General features: G+C 42.1%; 1 protein-coding gene across 5 annotated transcripts in view; it reads left to right on the top strand.

Moving 5' to 3' along the window:
- Positions 1–14,888, top strand: part of Rasgrp3 (RAS guanyl releasing protein 3) — a 98,567-nt gene that overhangs the window by 19,529 nt on the left and 64,150 nt on the right. For 2 of the 5 annotated variants that reach the window (XM_063261858.1, XM_063261853.1), the window contains exon 2: positions 6,190–6,297. The exons of the other annotated variants lie outside the window; for them this stretch is intronic. The gene's annotated coding sequence lies outside the window, so the exon portion shown is untranslated. The remainder of the gene's footprint in view (positions 1–6,189; positions 6,298–14,888) is intronic. 5 annotated transcript variants of the gene reach the window in all.

The following is a 14,888-nucleotide window of genomic DNA, read 5'->3' as shown; positions in this document are numbered from 1 at the left end:
AAGAAAAGTAATTGATGTGCTCTGTCCTCCCATTCTGAGCAGTCCGTAGTTGTCTGTAGTTCTTCGTGGAAGGATGAGGACTCATGAGCTTCCCCTCAGTCTATCCAGCAAGTCTACTGGTGTCATCCTGGTCTGGACTTGACTCACTCCACGAGAGGGGAGTCAAGCCTGGTATTCAAAATAGCCATTTACCTAGTAAAGCCATGAATCTTAAAGAAGAGTCAACAACAGCCACTTTACCAAACCAACATAATTCCTAATTGCATTTCAAATTTTTGTCCTTATGCCCCCAGATTATGTTACCTCCTATGAAGGAAACTTCTCTTTGCAACAGTTGGAGTCCATTACAGAAAACCATAAATAATCAAAATGCAGAATTGTGGTGTTTGTCCCAACCAATATATTTACAACATAACCCTGCACCTAAGGCCCAAGGATCATTGCAGAAGAGGGAAGACAGAAGGATTACAAGAGTCAGAGAAACAAGGAGTTCACTGTGAGATTGTTTCTCCTAGAAATTTCAGAAGGATTGTTCTTCAAAATACCTTTTCTGTGGCGTATCCTTTCCTTTGAAAACAAATCCATGAGACATATATTACCACCCATTTTGTTGATTTACTGTTAAGATGGATTCCTAAGAGCAATGGAGTAGAGTTGCCTATTGTCCCTCAAAACGACAAAGGCTTAGGTAGCATGAACAGTCAGGTCTTTGGGTTCCTTGTCCTGTTTGGTTTTCTATTTTTAGCTACTGAATGATCAGGACAACATTGCAAAATCCTTGAAAAATGAGAACGGGGAAGGACATCTGGAAGATGCTGTCTTCGAGTAATGAAGATTGCTGTCATTCCTAGTGCCTCACCCACAGTGAACCTGCACTTCATCCCAACATGTGTCAAAAGACAGAGCTTGAGAAAGTACTGCCAAGCATAGACAGCCCAGAGGAACCATGTGGTCTCCTTTTGGAATCAGACTAAAGAATTTACTTCTGGGGAAAAAATTCCATCTGTTTCCCTGATAAGACTGATTAGAACCATCTATCTAGTTTCACACACTGTGAACTAACCAATGAACTGTACCATTTGGCCTGGCTAAATTTAGTACAGATTTTTTCAAGGAGTTCCGACTCCATTATGCAGGCAAAGAGTCCACCTTCTGAAATCCTAGGGAGAACAGAAGCTCAGTGCTAGAGGATGTCCACTCTGCATGCACAAACCATCCATGGAGGAAGTGGGGTGTGGTCTTCCTGATACTGGCTAGACAACGGATGGCCAACTCTTTCTAAGTTTCCTTCTCTTTGTGGTGAACTTAGGGCACAGATAGATTCATTCTCTGTCTCCTCCTCTGTTTCCCCATCCCTTGCTTTTTCTACTGCATCAGTCAGTGTCCCCTGCTGTTTTGGGGCTCTAAGAGCTTGCTTTTAGTTCGTGTCAAGGATTTAGAATAAGCAGTTCAAAGAGGTTGAGCTGGTGAGAGGTGTCTCTCTCTGGTCCTGCTATATACACACAGACAACTTTACTCCTCATGGAAACTGAGCTGAACTGGGGCCTACCTTCTTATTTGCCCTTTAGTGACAAGGTTTACATTCTGAAGGTGACTTCAATCTATGCTGTGGTCATTAAAATATTATGTAACTTCAGTTTTAGTATCACATTTTTTTTTCATTTCTCTCTTTCTGCCTTTTTCGAATTCTTTAAGTACACTGTATTTTTATTTTCCCCCATTTGTGCCTTGAAAGTTATACAATATGTCTCCTTTAATTGGAACACACACTTGATTTAACAAAGTCTAATATCAATATTGGCAGGTATGTGACACATGTGTGTTATTTCAGCCTTTAAGAGGTTGGGATGGTAAGGTAAAAAATTTGAAGCTATCTTCAGCTATGTAGTGAATTTGTTGAAAGTCAGTGTGAACTATACTCGATGCTGAAATTAATCGTATAAGAAGTGGTAAAGTAGAATCATGTTTGGCTTGTTTTATAAGAACAGATATATTTTTGTTTTCATCTTTTCTCATGGTTGTATAATAGTGACTTCATTGACATTTATTCATTCTGATTATTTTGACCAACTGCCTCTTATCTTTTTTTTCTTAAAGACAGTTTCTTACACTATACTTCAGACTGGCCTAGAACTCACTATTGAACTAGGCTTGCCCTCAACTCACAAAGTCTTGCCACAGTCTCCTGAGTATTAATATTACAGACATGAGCCTCCAATTCCTGCCTTGTCCCCTAACTGTTGGATTGTTTCTTTTTATAGAATGATATATGTTGAATTTGTCTTACATGTGTCTCTGTTCATTTGTTGGCTATTTTTATAGGCCACATTTCTGAAGTAGAATGTGTGATTTCTGTTCTAAAACCTATGCCTTTTGACTTGGGCATTTCCATTTCCTTATTAAAAATAAAGGCTTTTTTTTAAGTCCTGAAAAGTTTAGTTTGTGCGTGCCTGAGTGGGGAATGAGAATCTCATCTCCTTTCTATGGTGTGCAGTTGGTCCCCAGCTCATCATGCCACCTCTCTCACTAGGTGACAGAGGACTAACAGAGAAAAACAAAGTGCTCGTGAGAGAATTGTCAGGAAGATTACTATCAACCAACAGATCCCCCAGAGCTCCCAGGGACTAAACCACCAACCAAAGAGGGGACCCATGGCTCCAGCTGCATACGTAGCAGAGAATGGCATCAATAGGAGGAGAAGCCCTTGGTCCTGTGAAGGCTCGATGACCCAGTGTAGGGGAATGCTGGGGTGTTGAGGTGGGAGTGGGGTGGTGGGAGGGGGAGCATCCTCATAGAAGCAGAGGGAAGGGGGATGGGAAAGGAGATAACATTAGAAATGTAAATACATAAACTATCCAATAAAAAAAGAAAAGAATTTAAAACAAATACGGTCTGTGGAACCGGGCCCAGGGGACCTATTTCAAGCTGACATAGTCTCACCTGGCCTTTCCGTTGAGGGCACCAAGGTGAGAGCTAAGGGTTTATTTATAGTAGTTCATTTCTGAGCACTCTGGCATCATGAAGTTGCTGTGTGTGACAGGAGCAGAGAATTTTATTCTGAAGGAAAAGACACCGCTCATCTGGACCAGTAAATTCGATCCAAAATTGGACTTAGATTTATTTTATTTAATAAATGTCCTTGATTCCTGTAGGCTACAGTTTGATTGGTGAGGTGTGATTTTTTTTAATGAACCAGGAGTTTGTACATTTCTCATAATCTCTAAATGAATGCCTTTCTAAAAATAAAGAATGCTTGAGAATTGTGAACAAATTTCCTTTGTTGTAAGAAATACAACTTTTTTCCCCCTGAAAGCCAGGAACCTGGCATGTGTTCGTTAGTGACCTAGAATGAGGTAGCTAGGGCTGAAGTCATTGTTAATAGTGATGTAGACTGTATACCCTATAAAAAATTCTCTCTTCATCCAATTTACCAAACTAAAGTATGCAATTAAGACTTAGCACATAGAAGAGTTGTGCTGGTGGTGTTGGTGTTGGTGTTGTTTTGGTTGTTTTAAGAAACTACCTCACCTGGAGGAGTGTATCTAGTAGATATTGGTGATCCTTGGCCCTATGTTGCTATTATATTCTTGCCTTAGGTGTCAAGTGAGGTGCTGGCTCTTCAGTTACAAGTCCAACAACCACACAGAGTCATGTGTGGGAGGGACTGACCACCTCACCAGTACCAATGCATACTGGGAATGTGCAGGAAGATGCTTCAAGATAACAACTTTAGGATTTCAGTTCCTTATAGCCTGGCAGTTTGTACCTTCTCCTGATCGTTTTGAAATTAAAAAAAAAAATTTTTTTGGCCAGTCAGCAATTGATGGCCTGACTGAAATGGTCTTAGAATTCATGGGAGTCTTGGTATGTACAGATAACAAATACTATAATTGCAAGGGGTAGCAGGAGGCATGGTGGTACACGCCTGAAATTCTATCACTTGAAAGGTCGATGCAGGAGGATTGTGAATTTGAGGCAAGCCTCATCTACACAGCAAGACCCTGTCTCTAAAAACTAACTACCACACAATAAAAAAAAAGAAAAGAAAGTAGTAAAAATAGACAGACTCCAAATTTAAACTTTGACAAAATTTAGATGAGTTTAAGATCCTTTAAAAGACTTATTCCTCACAAAAACTGAACAGGCACCTTCCATTTCAGTTACTGAGTGAGTGTGGCTGCTGGGATGTGATTTGGAAAGGAAGTTTTTTTGCTTCTCATTCTACAATGTAGAAGCTTCCGATTGACGTTTCTAGGAATATTTCAGGCTGAGGCCTTTGTCCTACTGCTTGTTGTTCAGCCAAGGAAAAAGAACTTTTTGTCAAGTCGACAGAAGTTCAAGGGACAAAGACAGATTTTCATCAGTTATAACCATGGCAATACTGAAGAAATGAGATATTGTAAAGGGAAAAGGGGGGAGCAGTCCGGTAGAGGCTCAATAGTCAGGGGGTTGGTGAGTACTGGTGACCTTAGGTTGTCCCGGTCTGCTAGTTGTCAAGGTCAGGAAGTTAGCAGTTATCGAAGTTAGGATCTGTGCTCCCACAGATGAGATAGGCTTTGTCCTACTCATGGCTGCAACAAGCAATAAAGGTTGTTTTTTTAAATTTTTTTATTTTTATATCCTTGAGCTTCCTCATGCAAGTATGTCTAAGGGCAAACTAAAGCAGCATTACAGATGTTACACTGATATTCCAGAGACGATTTTGAGGTTTGTTCAAATTCTCTCTCTCTCTCTCTCTCTCTCTCTCTCTCTCTCTCTCTCTCTCTCTCTCTGTTGTGCTGTATGCACTCATGTGTGTGAGAGTGCAGGGAAGCACATGGCTTCCTGACACACTGAGATAGCAGAGGACCCACTCGAGTGGCAGGTCCTCACCCATCTTGTTTGAGACAGGTCTCTTTGCTGTTTGTCACAGGCTATGCCAGATTAGCTGCTTTTGCTAAGCAGTCTCCTGTCTCTTCTCTGCCTCCCATCTCTCTATAGGAGATAACAGACATTATCTACTATGTGCAGCTTTGTGGATGTTCTGGGGCCCAGAACAAGGTTGTTCTGCTTGTGCAACGAACCCACTAGGCAATCTCCCCAGTCTGGGTTTGTTCAAATCCGGGTAGATTTGGATGGATAAGAGGGGTAAGGAACCTGACAAGCATTTGATCAAGAAGAGAATCTTTGTTAGCAGAAATTAATAAAGTAGAGCTCCTAATAATCCCAGTTTGTGAATCTATGCTATAGAAATAAAAGGGCCAACAATTGAAGACGTGCACACAGTGATGTTGTGGGCAATAGAAGCAAAAATTGGAGTTTGAATATTCATCAACAGTGCAAGTGAGTAAAATCTGTTATGGCTATACAGTAGGGTAGAATGCAGAAGTTCAGAAAACTATATTATTGCGTTTGGAGCCAATATACTTGACCATGATAAAAAAGAAAATCAAATTATAGCGTATCAATTTTAAAAACAGAAAGGCATATCTATGATATCTATCTTTTATTTTTATTTTTTTTATTAACTTGAGTATTTCTTATTTACATTTCGAGTGTTATTCGCTTTCCCGGTTTCCGGGCAAACATCCCCCTAATCCCTCCCCCTCCCTTTCTTTATGGGTGTTCCCCTCCCCACCCTCCCCCATTGCCACCCTCCCCCCAACAGTCTAGTTCACTGGGGGTTCAGTCTTAGCAGGAACCAGGGCTTCCCCTTCCACTGGTGCTCTTACTAGGATATTCATTTCTATATGGTATCTATCTTTATGGACTCTCATATTGCTGTCATGTGACACAGAAAATCTGTTATGTCAGTGAGTCAAGAACACATAGGAAAGGGGATTGGTAAGTACCCGATGCCTAGTTCTCTTTTATTCAATTTGTTATCATGAGCGAATAAGTAATGCTTTTAAATTTAAGCACTTTATAAAATGAAGCATCGGAGTGGTGCTTTTCTGATTTTGTGAAGAATCTGTGGGGATTCACATTCGATCACAGATTCGCAGGTTAAACTGTCTGTTTCTGGCTGAGCAGCCCATGATCTTCTGTCTCAAGTGACTTACTCCGCGGTGTTCATTCCCACTACCTGAGAAGCTTTATCAAGAATCCAGCCTCTTGTCTCTAGAAGCAAAGCTAGAGTCTCCATTCAGAACCCTGAATGTGACATGTTTTACTCCACAAGAGTAAAGCCTACTTGTTTTTCTATGACAGGAGTGGACAACCAGGTTTAATGAAACGATTAGGCAAAAAAATCATTTGCCCACCACCTCTGATGTTCTGCTAAACTTGTCTTCTTAGTGAACCCATCATGATTTACAGGTAAGAAAATTCTCTTGCAAGAGCATTAGGTCCTCATTAGCTGGCTTCTACTCAGTTAAAGGTCTCCTCTATGTTCTCCCAGGAAGTCCTATGTAAAGAGCAAAGAGCTCAAAGGATCTCTATATATCAGTGGTTCTCCCCTCAGCCAATAGATGTGGAGTAGAATTGTAATTAGTTAGCTGGGTTTAGTAATCTGATAAGTCTAGTGAAGAGAAAAAGCAGCTAACGGTTTGACATTGTTTGGAACAGGTAACTGACTTTGTTTGGAATTGTGTACAATTTTGAGCACATGGGGTGGTATCCAAATAATATAGGTATTTTATTATCATAGCCCTGGTGCAAACATCCACACACATATCTCTCCCTCCCTCCCTCCATCCATCCTTCTCTCCATTCATCCACTCATTCACTCACTTAGAAGATGTAAACAATAGCATTATCTTCTAGGCGAGGCCAGGAGACTGTGGTGTGATCCCGAGGCAGTGTGGTGGACTCAGGTGAAGCTACAATGTGAGGATGGAGAGGTGGGACAGGGGAAGTACCGGGCTCACATAGGGCATCAGGGGAGTTGGGTTTCTACTCTTTGAGTCTTAGGAAGTTCAAACCATGCCCCCCTCCTCATGTACTTAGCTACATGTTTTGAGGGGAAGAATATATTTCAGTATTTATTTATTTTTCTCATTGTCTCTGAACCAGGCTTGCATTTTCTGCTTTGAAATTCAACCGAACAGATGCTGGACTAGAAAATAAATCATACATCTGAAATTTGTCTGCTCCTAGACTGATTCTTGGGGAAAATGCTCAGAGATGGTTCAGAGAAATTAAAGTTGTATATTGCTTTCAAGAGCTAAAAGAATCTTGGGAACATCAGGGACATCCTGAAGGATAGCATCAGGTTCAGATCCACCGAGCCAACATATCTGCTAGTCTCTGGGTAGGGGTAATGTCCTCACAGATTAATGAACATTGCTGTGGAATCAGACTTTAGAATAAGACTATTGGCAGAAAACTAAGGAAGGTGTCTTGTGCCATGAATGACAAATTTTATTTCTCATGGTTTGCAGAGCTCAGCGATAGCCAAGGTTCAAGAGCCACCCAGAGGGAGAATGTTTTAAGAGAAAAATACAACCATAAAGATAAATTTAAACAAATTAAAGTGAATAATACAATTACGCTAAGGGTAGCATTTATAAAAGTGAGTGAGAATTTCCACAGAGGGGAAAAGGAGGAGAGCAGGAACCAGGACAAGACAGAGAACTGAGAGGAGAATTCTGCTGTCAGGACTTGGCGAACTTGAGAGTTTCTCCAAGAGGAGCTGTGGGGGCTGGGTGCAGAGAACAATTCTGATGGAGGCTGTTCCCCTCATTTTGTCTGCTATTAACATGATTTCCAATTCGTCTGTGCATTGTGTTCCAAAGATGTACCTGGAGATGGGCTGTTTGGAACTTATCTGTGTTTACCCCATAGAATCCATTTGTTCATGGAGAGAACATTATAATTTTCCTTTCATGCCTGCCTACCACACAGACACTTTTTTTTATTAACTTGAGTATTTCTTATTTACATTTCGAATGTTATTCCCTTTCCCAGTTTCCAGGCCAACATCCCCCTAACTCCTCCCCTCCCCTTCTATATGGGTGTTCCCCTCCCCAGCCTCCCCCCATTGCCACCCTCCCCCCAAACAATCACGTTCACTGGGGGTTCAGTCTTAGCAGGACCAAGGGCTTCCCCTTCCACTGGTGCTCTTACTAGGCTACTCATTGCTACCTATGAGGTTGGAACCCAGGGTCAGTCCATGTATAGTCTTTGGGTAGTGGCTTAGTCCCTGGAAGCTCTGGTTGCTTGGCATTGTTGTTCATATGGGGTCTCGAGCCCCTTCAAGCTCTTCCAGTCCTTTCTCTGATTCCTTCAATGGGGGTCCCGTTCTCAGTTCAGTGGTTTGCTGCTGGCATTTGCCTATGTATTTGCTGTATTCTGGCTGTGTCTCTCAGGAGCGATCTACATCCGGTTCTTATCAGCCTGCACTTCTTTGCTTCATCCATCTTGTCTAATTGGGTGGCTGTATATGTATGGGCCACATATGGGGCAGGCTCTGAATGGGTGTTCCTTCTGTGTCTGTTTTAATCTTTGCCTCCCTATTCCCTGCCAAGGGTATTTTTGTTCCCCTTTTAAAGAAGGAGTGAAGCATTCACATTTTGATCATCTGTCTTGAGTTTCATGTGTTCTGTGCATCTAGGGTAATTCAAGCATTTGGGCTAATAGCCACTTATCAATGAGTGCATACCACGTGTGTTTTTCTGTGATTGGGTTACCTCACTCAGGATGATATTTTCCAGTTCCTTCCATTTGCCTATGAATTTCATAAAGTCATTGTTTTTGATAGCTGAGTAATATTCCATTGTGTAGATGTACCACATTTTCTGTATCCATTCCTCTGTTGAAGGGCATCTGGGTTCTTTCCAGCTTCTGGCTATTATAAATAAGGATGCTATGAACATAGTGGAGCATGTGTCTTTGTTATATGTTGGGGCATCTTTTGGGTCTATGCCCAAGAGAGGTATAGCTGGATCCTCAGGTAGTTCAATGTCCAATTTTCTGAGGAACCTCCAGACTGATTTCCAGAATGGTTGTACCAGTTTGCAATCCCACCAACAATGGAGGAGTGTTCCTCTTTCTCCGCATCCTCGCCAGCATTTGGTGTCTCCTGAGTTTTTGATCTTAGCCATTCTCACTGGTGTGAGGTGAAATCTCAGGGTTGTTTTGATTTGCATTTCCCTTATGACTAAAGATCTACCACACAGACACTTCCTTACATCACATTTGTGGTTGATAATTAGATAGCTATTCTTTTTTCTTTTTTTGTTTTTGGTTTTTGGATTTTTTTGTTTTTGGTTTTGGTTTTTTTTTTTTTTTTTTTTTTTGAGATGAGGTCTCTGTGTAGCCTTCGCTGTCCTGGAACTATCTCTATAGACCAAACCTTTGCCTCCTGCATGCTGGGATTAAAGGTGTGCACCACCACTACCAACTAAGGAAGCTATTCTTATATGCCAATAATTACACCTCAAATATAATAAAGTTAACAAGATTGCTGTGCCTGGAGGTGTGTAAGCTTAAGTAGATGAACAAGTCTTCGATGACTTCTAAGAAAACTTTGTGGCTACCAAACGAGGTGTGGGGGTGATACATAGATTTTAGAGTTGGAGTGATAATCTGGGTTTACATCCTTATTCCTTAGACTGCTTGTTAGTTGTGAGTAGGCTGGCGAAGCTCTATCGAAGCTATCTGGGAATGATAACAGCATCTTTCTAGAGCTTTACTATGGGGATGGACCTTTCGTACAGTAGTTAACAGGTTATATATTACATATTTTATAATATATTACCATGTATTGAAATTATCATAGTGTATACATATTAATATATTATAATTGCTATCATAATTAATTCTACTTGTCTATGGTGTTCCATGTGTTGCTCTTTATTCCCACAGAGCTATTAAACTTTAGAGCAGAGATTTTTTTTTTGTCCCATTTTTGACGAGCTTTACTAGATTGAGTGCAGACACTGTATTTCTGATCATTTGATGACATTGGTTGTTCTGTGCAAGAGCAGTGAGCGGAACTAAAAAATCTCAACTCTGAACACGTAGAAAACAATTTTTTCTTTTTCAGAACAGGGACGTAGCTAGCACAACTCTTAAGATGAGTTAGCTGTGATTGGGTACTTGCTTTGATTTCACATAGTTAAAAGGAAAGCAATGAGGGGTGGAGAAAGAAGAGCGGGGACAGTACCCCTGTGGGACAGTAAACCATGCTAGGACACTTAGTAAGGTTAGTGGGTCTGAGACAATGGCACCCAGGCACCACCTGAGATGCTAAGCATCTTCTTATTGGCTACTAGAGCCCTGGCCTGGAACACGTGCCATACCTTTCACATAGGAAACGTGACCTGTGGTCACATAGCCTAAAGAGTTCTCCATATGCTAATGAGGTATATAGAGGCCCTGATGGTTTATCCAATAAGTTTCCCTTATCAGACATTCCTTCCTGCAGAAGGTATTTAATCTCTGGTCCACCCTGCGGAGGTGGTATGCACCCATTTTCCACAATGAAAAATCAATGAACAGTTTGGAACCAAGGACTGTCTCTTCCATTGAAATGGAGAAGGCCTTTGCCTACAGAGCCACAACCCTTGGAAGGCCCATCTGCCACCCCAGGCAACCACCACCAAGCTAAGGACAATCACAAATGAGCTAAGCTGGACTTCCCCATTTCCCCCATCCCAGTCTTGTCGTGGTCCGTGGACCCCCAACACTTTGTTCCTGCCTCCTCTGTGCAGCACCCCAGAGGCAAGTGGGTGCCCGGGAGTCAGGAAACCCCAGCCTCAGCTTCCCACATCCTAGTCTGCCTTTTCCCATCCCCTGAGCAATGTCTCAGCACTTCCCTAAAGTCCAGCATCCAAAGGTGGCTGTGTGGGGTAAACACAGTCAACGTCTTTGCGTTTCATCCACCCAGCAGTGTTTCCCATAACCCAGTGGTGTGGCAAAATGGGGACACACAACTGATGCCCAACATGGGGCACAAACCCCTGGCTCTGAGATTAAACGTCTCATGCTCTCCCACCTGAGCTAGCCAGGCATCGTGAAGTCTCAGACTCCCGAGATCCTTAGATGAAGATTGAAGCTAAAAGAGAAACTGAGATAGTATCAAGGGGGTGTGGGGAAGGTGAGGAGCACCGCTAAATGCAAAGTCCCTGCAAGGTAAGGAAATGGGGCTGGGCTTAAGGCACATGCACATTAGTGTCAGTGCCTCAAGCCAACAGCAGATGGTGTGTCACCAAGTCAGAACAGTCTGTGTGGAGTTTGGCACAAGTCAGGGAATAGCCAGAAAGACGATGCTTTCTGTCCTCAGATCTGTGATGGGACATTTGGGAATCTCTACATAAGGGGCTGCCTTGTGTAGGCACAAAGTCCAAGAGGGAACCTCAGAAGTGGAATCTGGGGGCTCAGACCAGACCACTGTTCTCTCTTCTTCCTATGCCCGTGCAACCTGCTGCTTCCATCGCTTCTAGCAATTTCCTGTCAAGTATTCTGTTTAAGGCTTGCAAGTGAGGGACTCAAGAAGTATCCAGCTCTGGTAATAAACTCTGGGGCTTGCTTTTTCCTCTTTGTATTTTTTTAATCTCTTTTTCTTCTCAGTGACTGTATCCTCTTTGTGTAAATGCTGAATATACCTAAGTGTTTTCTAGATCATTTCCCCTCTCTTGTACCTTTGTTTAATTCATTCACTCATTCATTCGTTCGTTTGATCATTCATTTATTTTTGAGGTAGGTAGGTCCCATGTATCCCAGACTGGCCTTGAACTCCCCGTGCAGCTGAAGATAGCCTTGAACCTCTGGATCTCCTGTTTCAACCTCTCCAAGTGCTAGGATTACTGGTGTAATCCAGTTCAGGCAAACACTCTACCAACCAAGCCACAACCTCAGCCCGTTTTCCCTGTCTCATTTTTACACTTGATCTTAGCCACAAGGCCGAGAAGCGGTGGCCTGTTTCATTTTTAAAAGACTGTGTACAAACAACAAGAGAAAACGGCTGAGGGGTAAGTGAACTCAACTCTCAGAGACAATCAGACAAACAAACTGTCTTACATTTTTTGATACTTGTTTTGAGATTTTTTTCTCTGTTCACACATATCTTCCTGGGAAATGAGATTATTCTGAAGAAACATTTGCCCAACACCAGGTATTTCCCAGGTTAATAATAAACTTGAATGTCATTCTTCTGCAACGGTTGCACAGCACTGTGTCCTGTGAAGGGACTGTCACCGATGCAGCCCCGTTGAGCACTCAGAGGTTAAAGGGTACCCTAAGGAGCAGCAGCACAGCTGTGCAATCCATAGTCTTCTCTTGGAATAGGCTTTTTTTTAGAACAGGAACTGACGAGTAAAAGGAAATCACATTTTAAAGAGTGTTTGCCTCAAATTACAAAATTAGCTTCCTCACATGGTGTACCAGCTATATCCTTCCCTCCCCTCCCCTCTTGCATAACCCCTCTATCCCTCTCTCTAGAAAGTGTTTCTCTGTGTAGCCCTGGCTGTCTTGGAACTTACTCAGTAGACTCTACTGGGGCCTTGAACTCAGATATCTGCCTCTGCCTCCAATTTTGCCTCCAACTCTACTTCTAACTCCACCTTCAATCCCACCTCCAATTCTGCCTCCAACTCTGGCTGAGATTAAAGGAGTGAGCCACCCCCAACTGGGCTTCTCCATACATTCTTGACAGAACACTAGAGAAGTTTCCATTGTCTTAACAACCTTTTACCATCGGAAGTTATTATTGTTTTTTTTTAATTTTTGTCAAGTTTGTCAAATAATATCTTATTTTCATTTACTTTGTCCTTTGTAAGGAAGATGCATGTTGGTCATTTCGGCTTCTTCTTTTGTGAAATATTTATTGTTATCGTCTGCCTGGCTACTACTTGTCAATACTGTTCATATATTAACGTTATTCTTCACTTATCTGTGTGCTTCTGTATTTCATCTCTTTTTTTGACATTTGTGGTTTTATTTTGGTTATAGTGGAGCAACAGTTTATACACACAAAAATTATCTTACCATTTAAATATTTAAATGTTTCATTATAACTTAGGGTTTTATAGCCATGATTAAAGCATTTTATTGATAGTTAAATGATTTGATCATGATTAAAATAATTTTAAGGTTATGGAAACAATTGTTTTTTTTCAGAGAGGGTGGAGGAGAGAGAGAGGGAGAGAATGAACAAAAGTAAGATTGTGGAAGATTGTGGCAAACAGTGCTTGTCAAGGTTCTAGTAGTTTCTGGACACATAAACTGAGATGTCACCATGGCCCCTAAGAGGCTTCAATCATAGATAAGTTTTAAAAGAGACATAGATGTCATAAATAGAGAACTCAGAGGCAAGTTAGCCAGCATGCATGAAACATATGAGAAACAGGAGTAGGAGAGAGAGGGTTTGCACATTTAGGGATAGGCAGAAAGGAAGTTCATGTAGAAGGCTAAAGGAAGTGGCAGTGAGACTTCGTGGAAGCCACAGGACATTTTCGGCACCACACAGTCAGCTGGGTCAAATATAGCCCAAAGTTAAGTAAGATAAGAGCAAAAATAGCTCGTATAGCCAAGTAGAGTAAGCAGCATCTGTGAGGCAGGAAAAGCCAGCCCTCAAGCAGACTGAGCCTTTAGTGAGATTTGAGACAGGAAGATAACAGGAAGATAATTAAGTTTCTCCAGAAGCTTAATTGTGAAGAAAAACTGAGCTGTGATAGGAAGAGCAACAAATCTGAGAGAGTGTATGGTTCAGGCACAGTAGCCACACAAGTGGGCACAGCTAGATGGACAGATGTGTTGAGCAGGAAACAGGTGTGCTAAGGGGGAGACAGGTGTGCTGAAGGGGAGACAGGTGTGCTGAGGGGGAGACAGGTGCTCTAAGCAGGAGACAGGTGTGCTGAGGGGGAAACAGGTGTGCTGAGGGGGGAGACAGGTGTGCTGAGGGGGAGACAGGTGTTCTAAGCAGGAGACAGGTGTGCTGAGGGGGAAACAGGTGTGAGGGTCTAGGACAGGTATGTTGGATAGGGAGAATCACAACAGGTGGGCAGAATCACGCCAGGTGGGAGGGGAGCCAGGAAGAAAAAAAGACTGTGGGGTTGAAGGAAATGGTGGGCACCTGTAGGCGAGTTGGTTAGAAAAGTGTTCTTTCCATTGCAAGGTTAGAAGATGACATCATTATTGAGCTGTCAATCATCTGACTAGTTCCAAAGTAGTAAGGGTCAATGCCTTGCTCTCCATGTTGACATTTTACCTCAGAAGTACCATTAGGGTCTGGCCTTGGCTGTAAATAGAATTGGCAAATAATCTCCATATTGTTTGCTTTGTTAGTCACTCAATAGTTTCCAGAAGTCTCTCTTTCCTTGACCATGTGGTTCATAATGGATTATCAGAATAATCGACCTACTTGGTTGCAGATGAAGTGACTGGTATGTGTCATTGGGTCCAGAAGTTTCTGTTACTGTAAACATGGAGTATAAATAAGCCAGAAGAGTACTTCAAGTGATTAGCAGGCTTCCTTTTCTGTTTGGGAATGGTGACTGAGTCATCCACACTGGAATGAAAAGTCTTTGGAGGTGACCCATCTCAGGGCACTACATCCCCAGATCTGGAGTTCATTTCTATTGCTGACTTTAAACTCTTACTGATAGGTCTTGATATTTCCAGTGTTTTCCATGTATACATTGAGTTTTCACAAGTACGTAAAAAATTAAACTGAGAAATCTATTGTCTTCCTCTCCCCCTCCCCCTTCTTTTATACAGGAGGAGATTTCTGGTTTAATTTTCACTACAAATAATTATAAGATGAACCCCTGTTTGGAAGACTGGCCAAACATGCTCCTATACTAAGAGTACTGAGTATAACACTTGTTAAAAGTCAAGGCTGGCAGTGGAACAGTCTAATTGTGACTCACGCGTCGCTGGGGGACTCCAGTCACTCTTTCCTTATTCTTTCCCAAATAAGCTGACTCTCAGCCAGATTGCCACTCTTCCCTGAAGGGCAAGTTCCA

Source organism: Rattus norvegicus, chromosome 6 (assembly GCF_036323735.1).
Source record: "Rattus norvegicus strain BN/NHsdMcwi chromosome 6, GRCr8, whole genome shotgun sequence".
Taxonomy (NCBI): Eukaryota; Metazoa; Chordata; class Mammalia; order Rodentia; family Muridae; genus Rattus; species Rattus norvegicus.
This window is presented reverse-complemented; position numbering and strand designations above follow the sequence as displayed.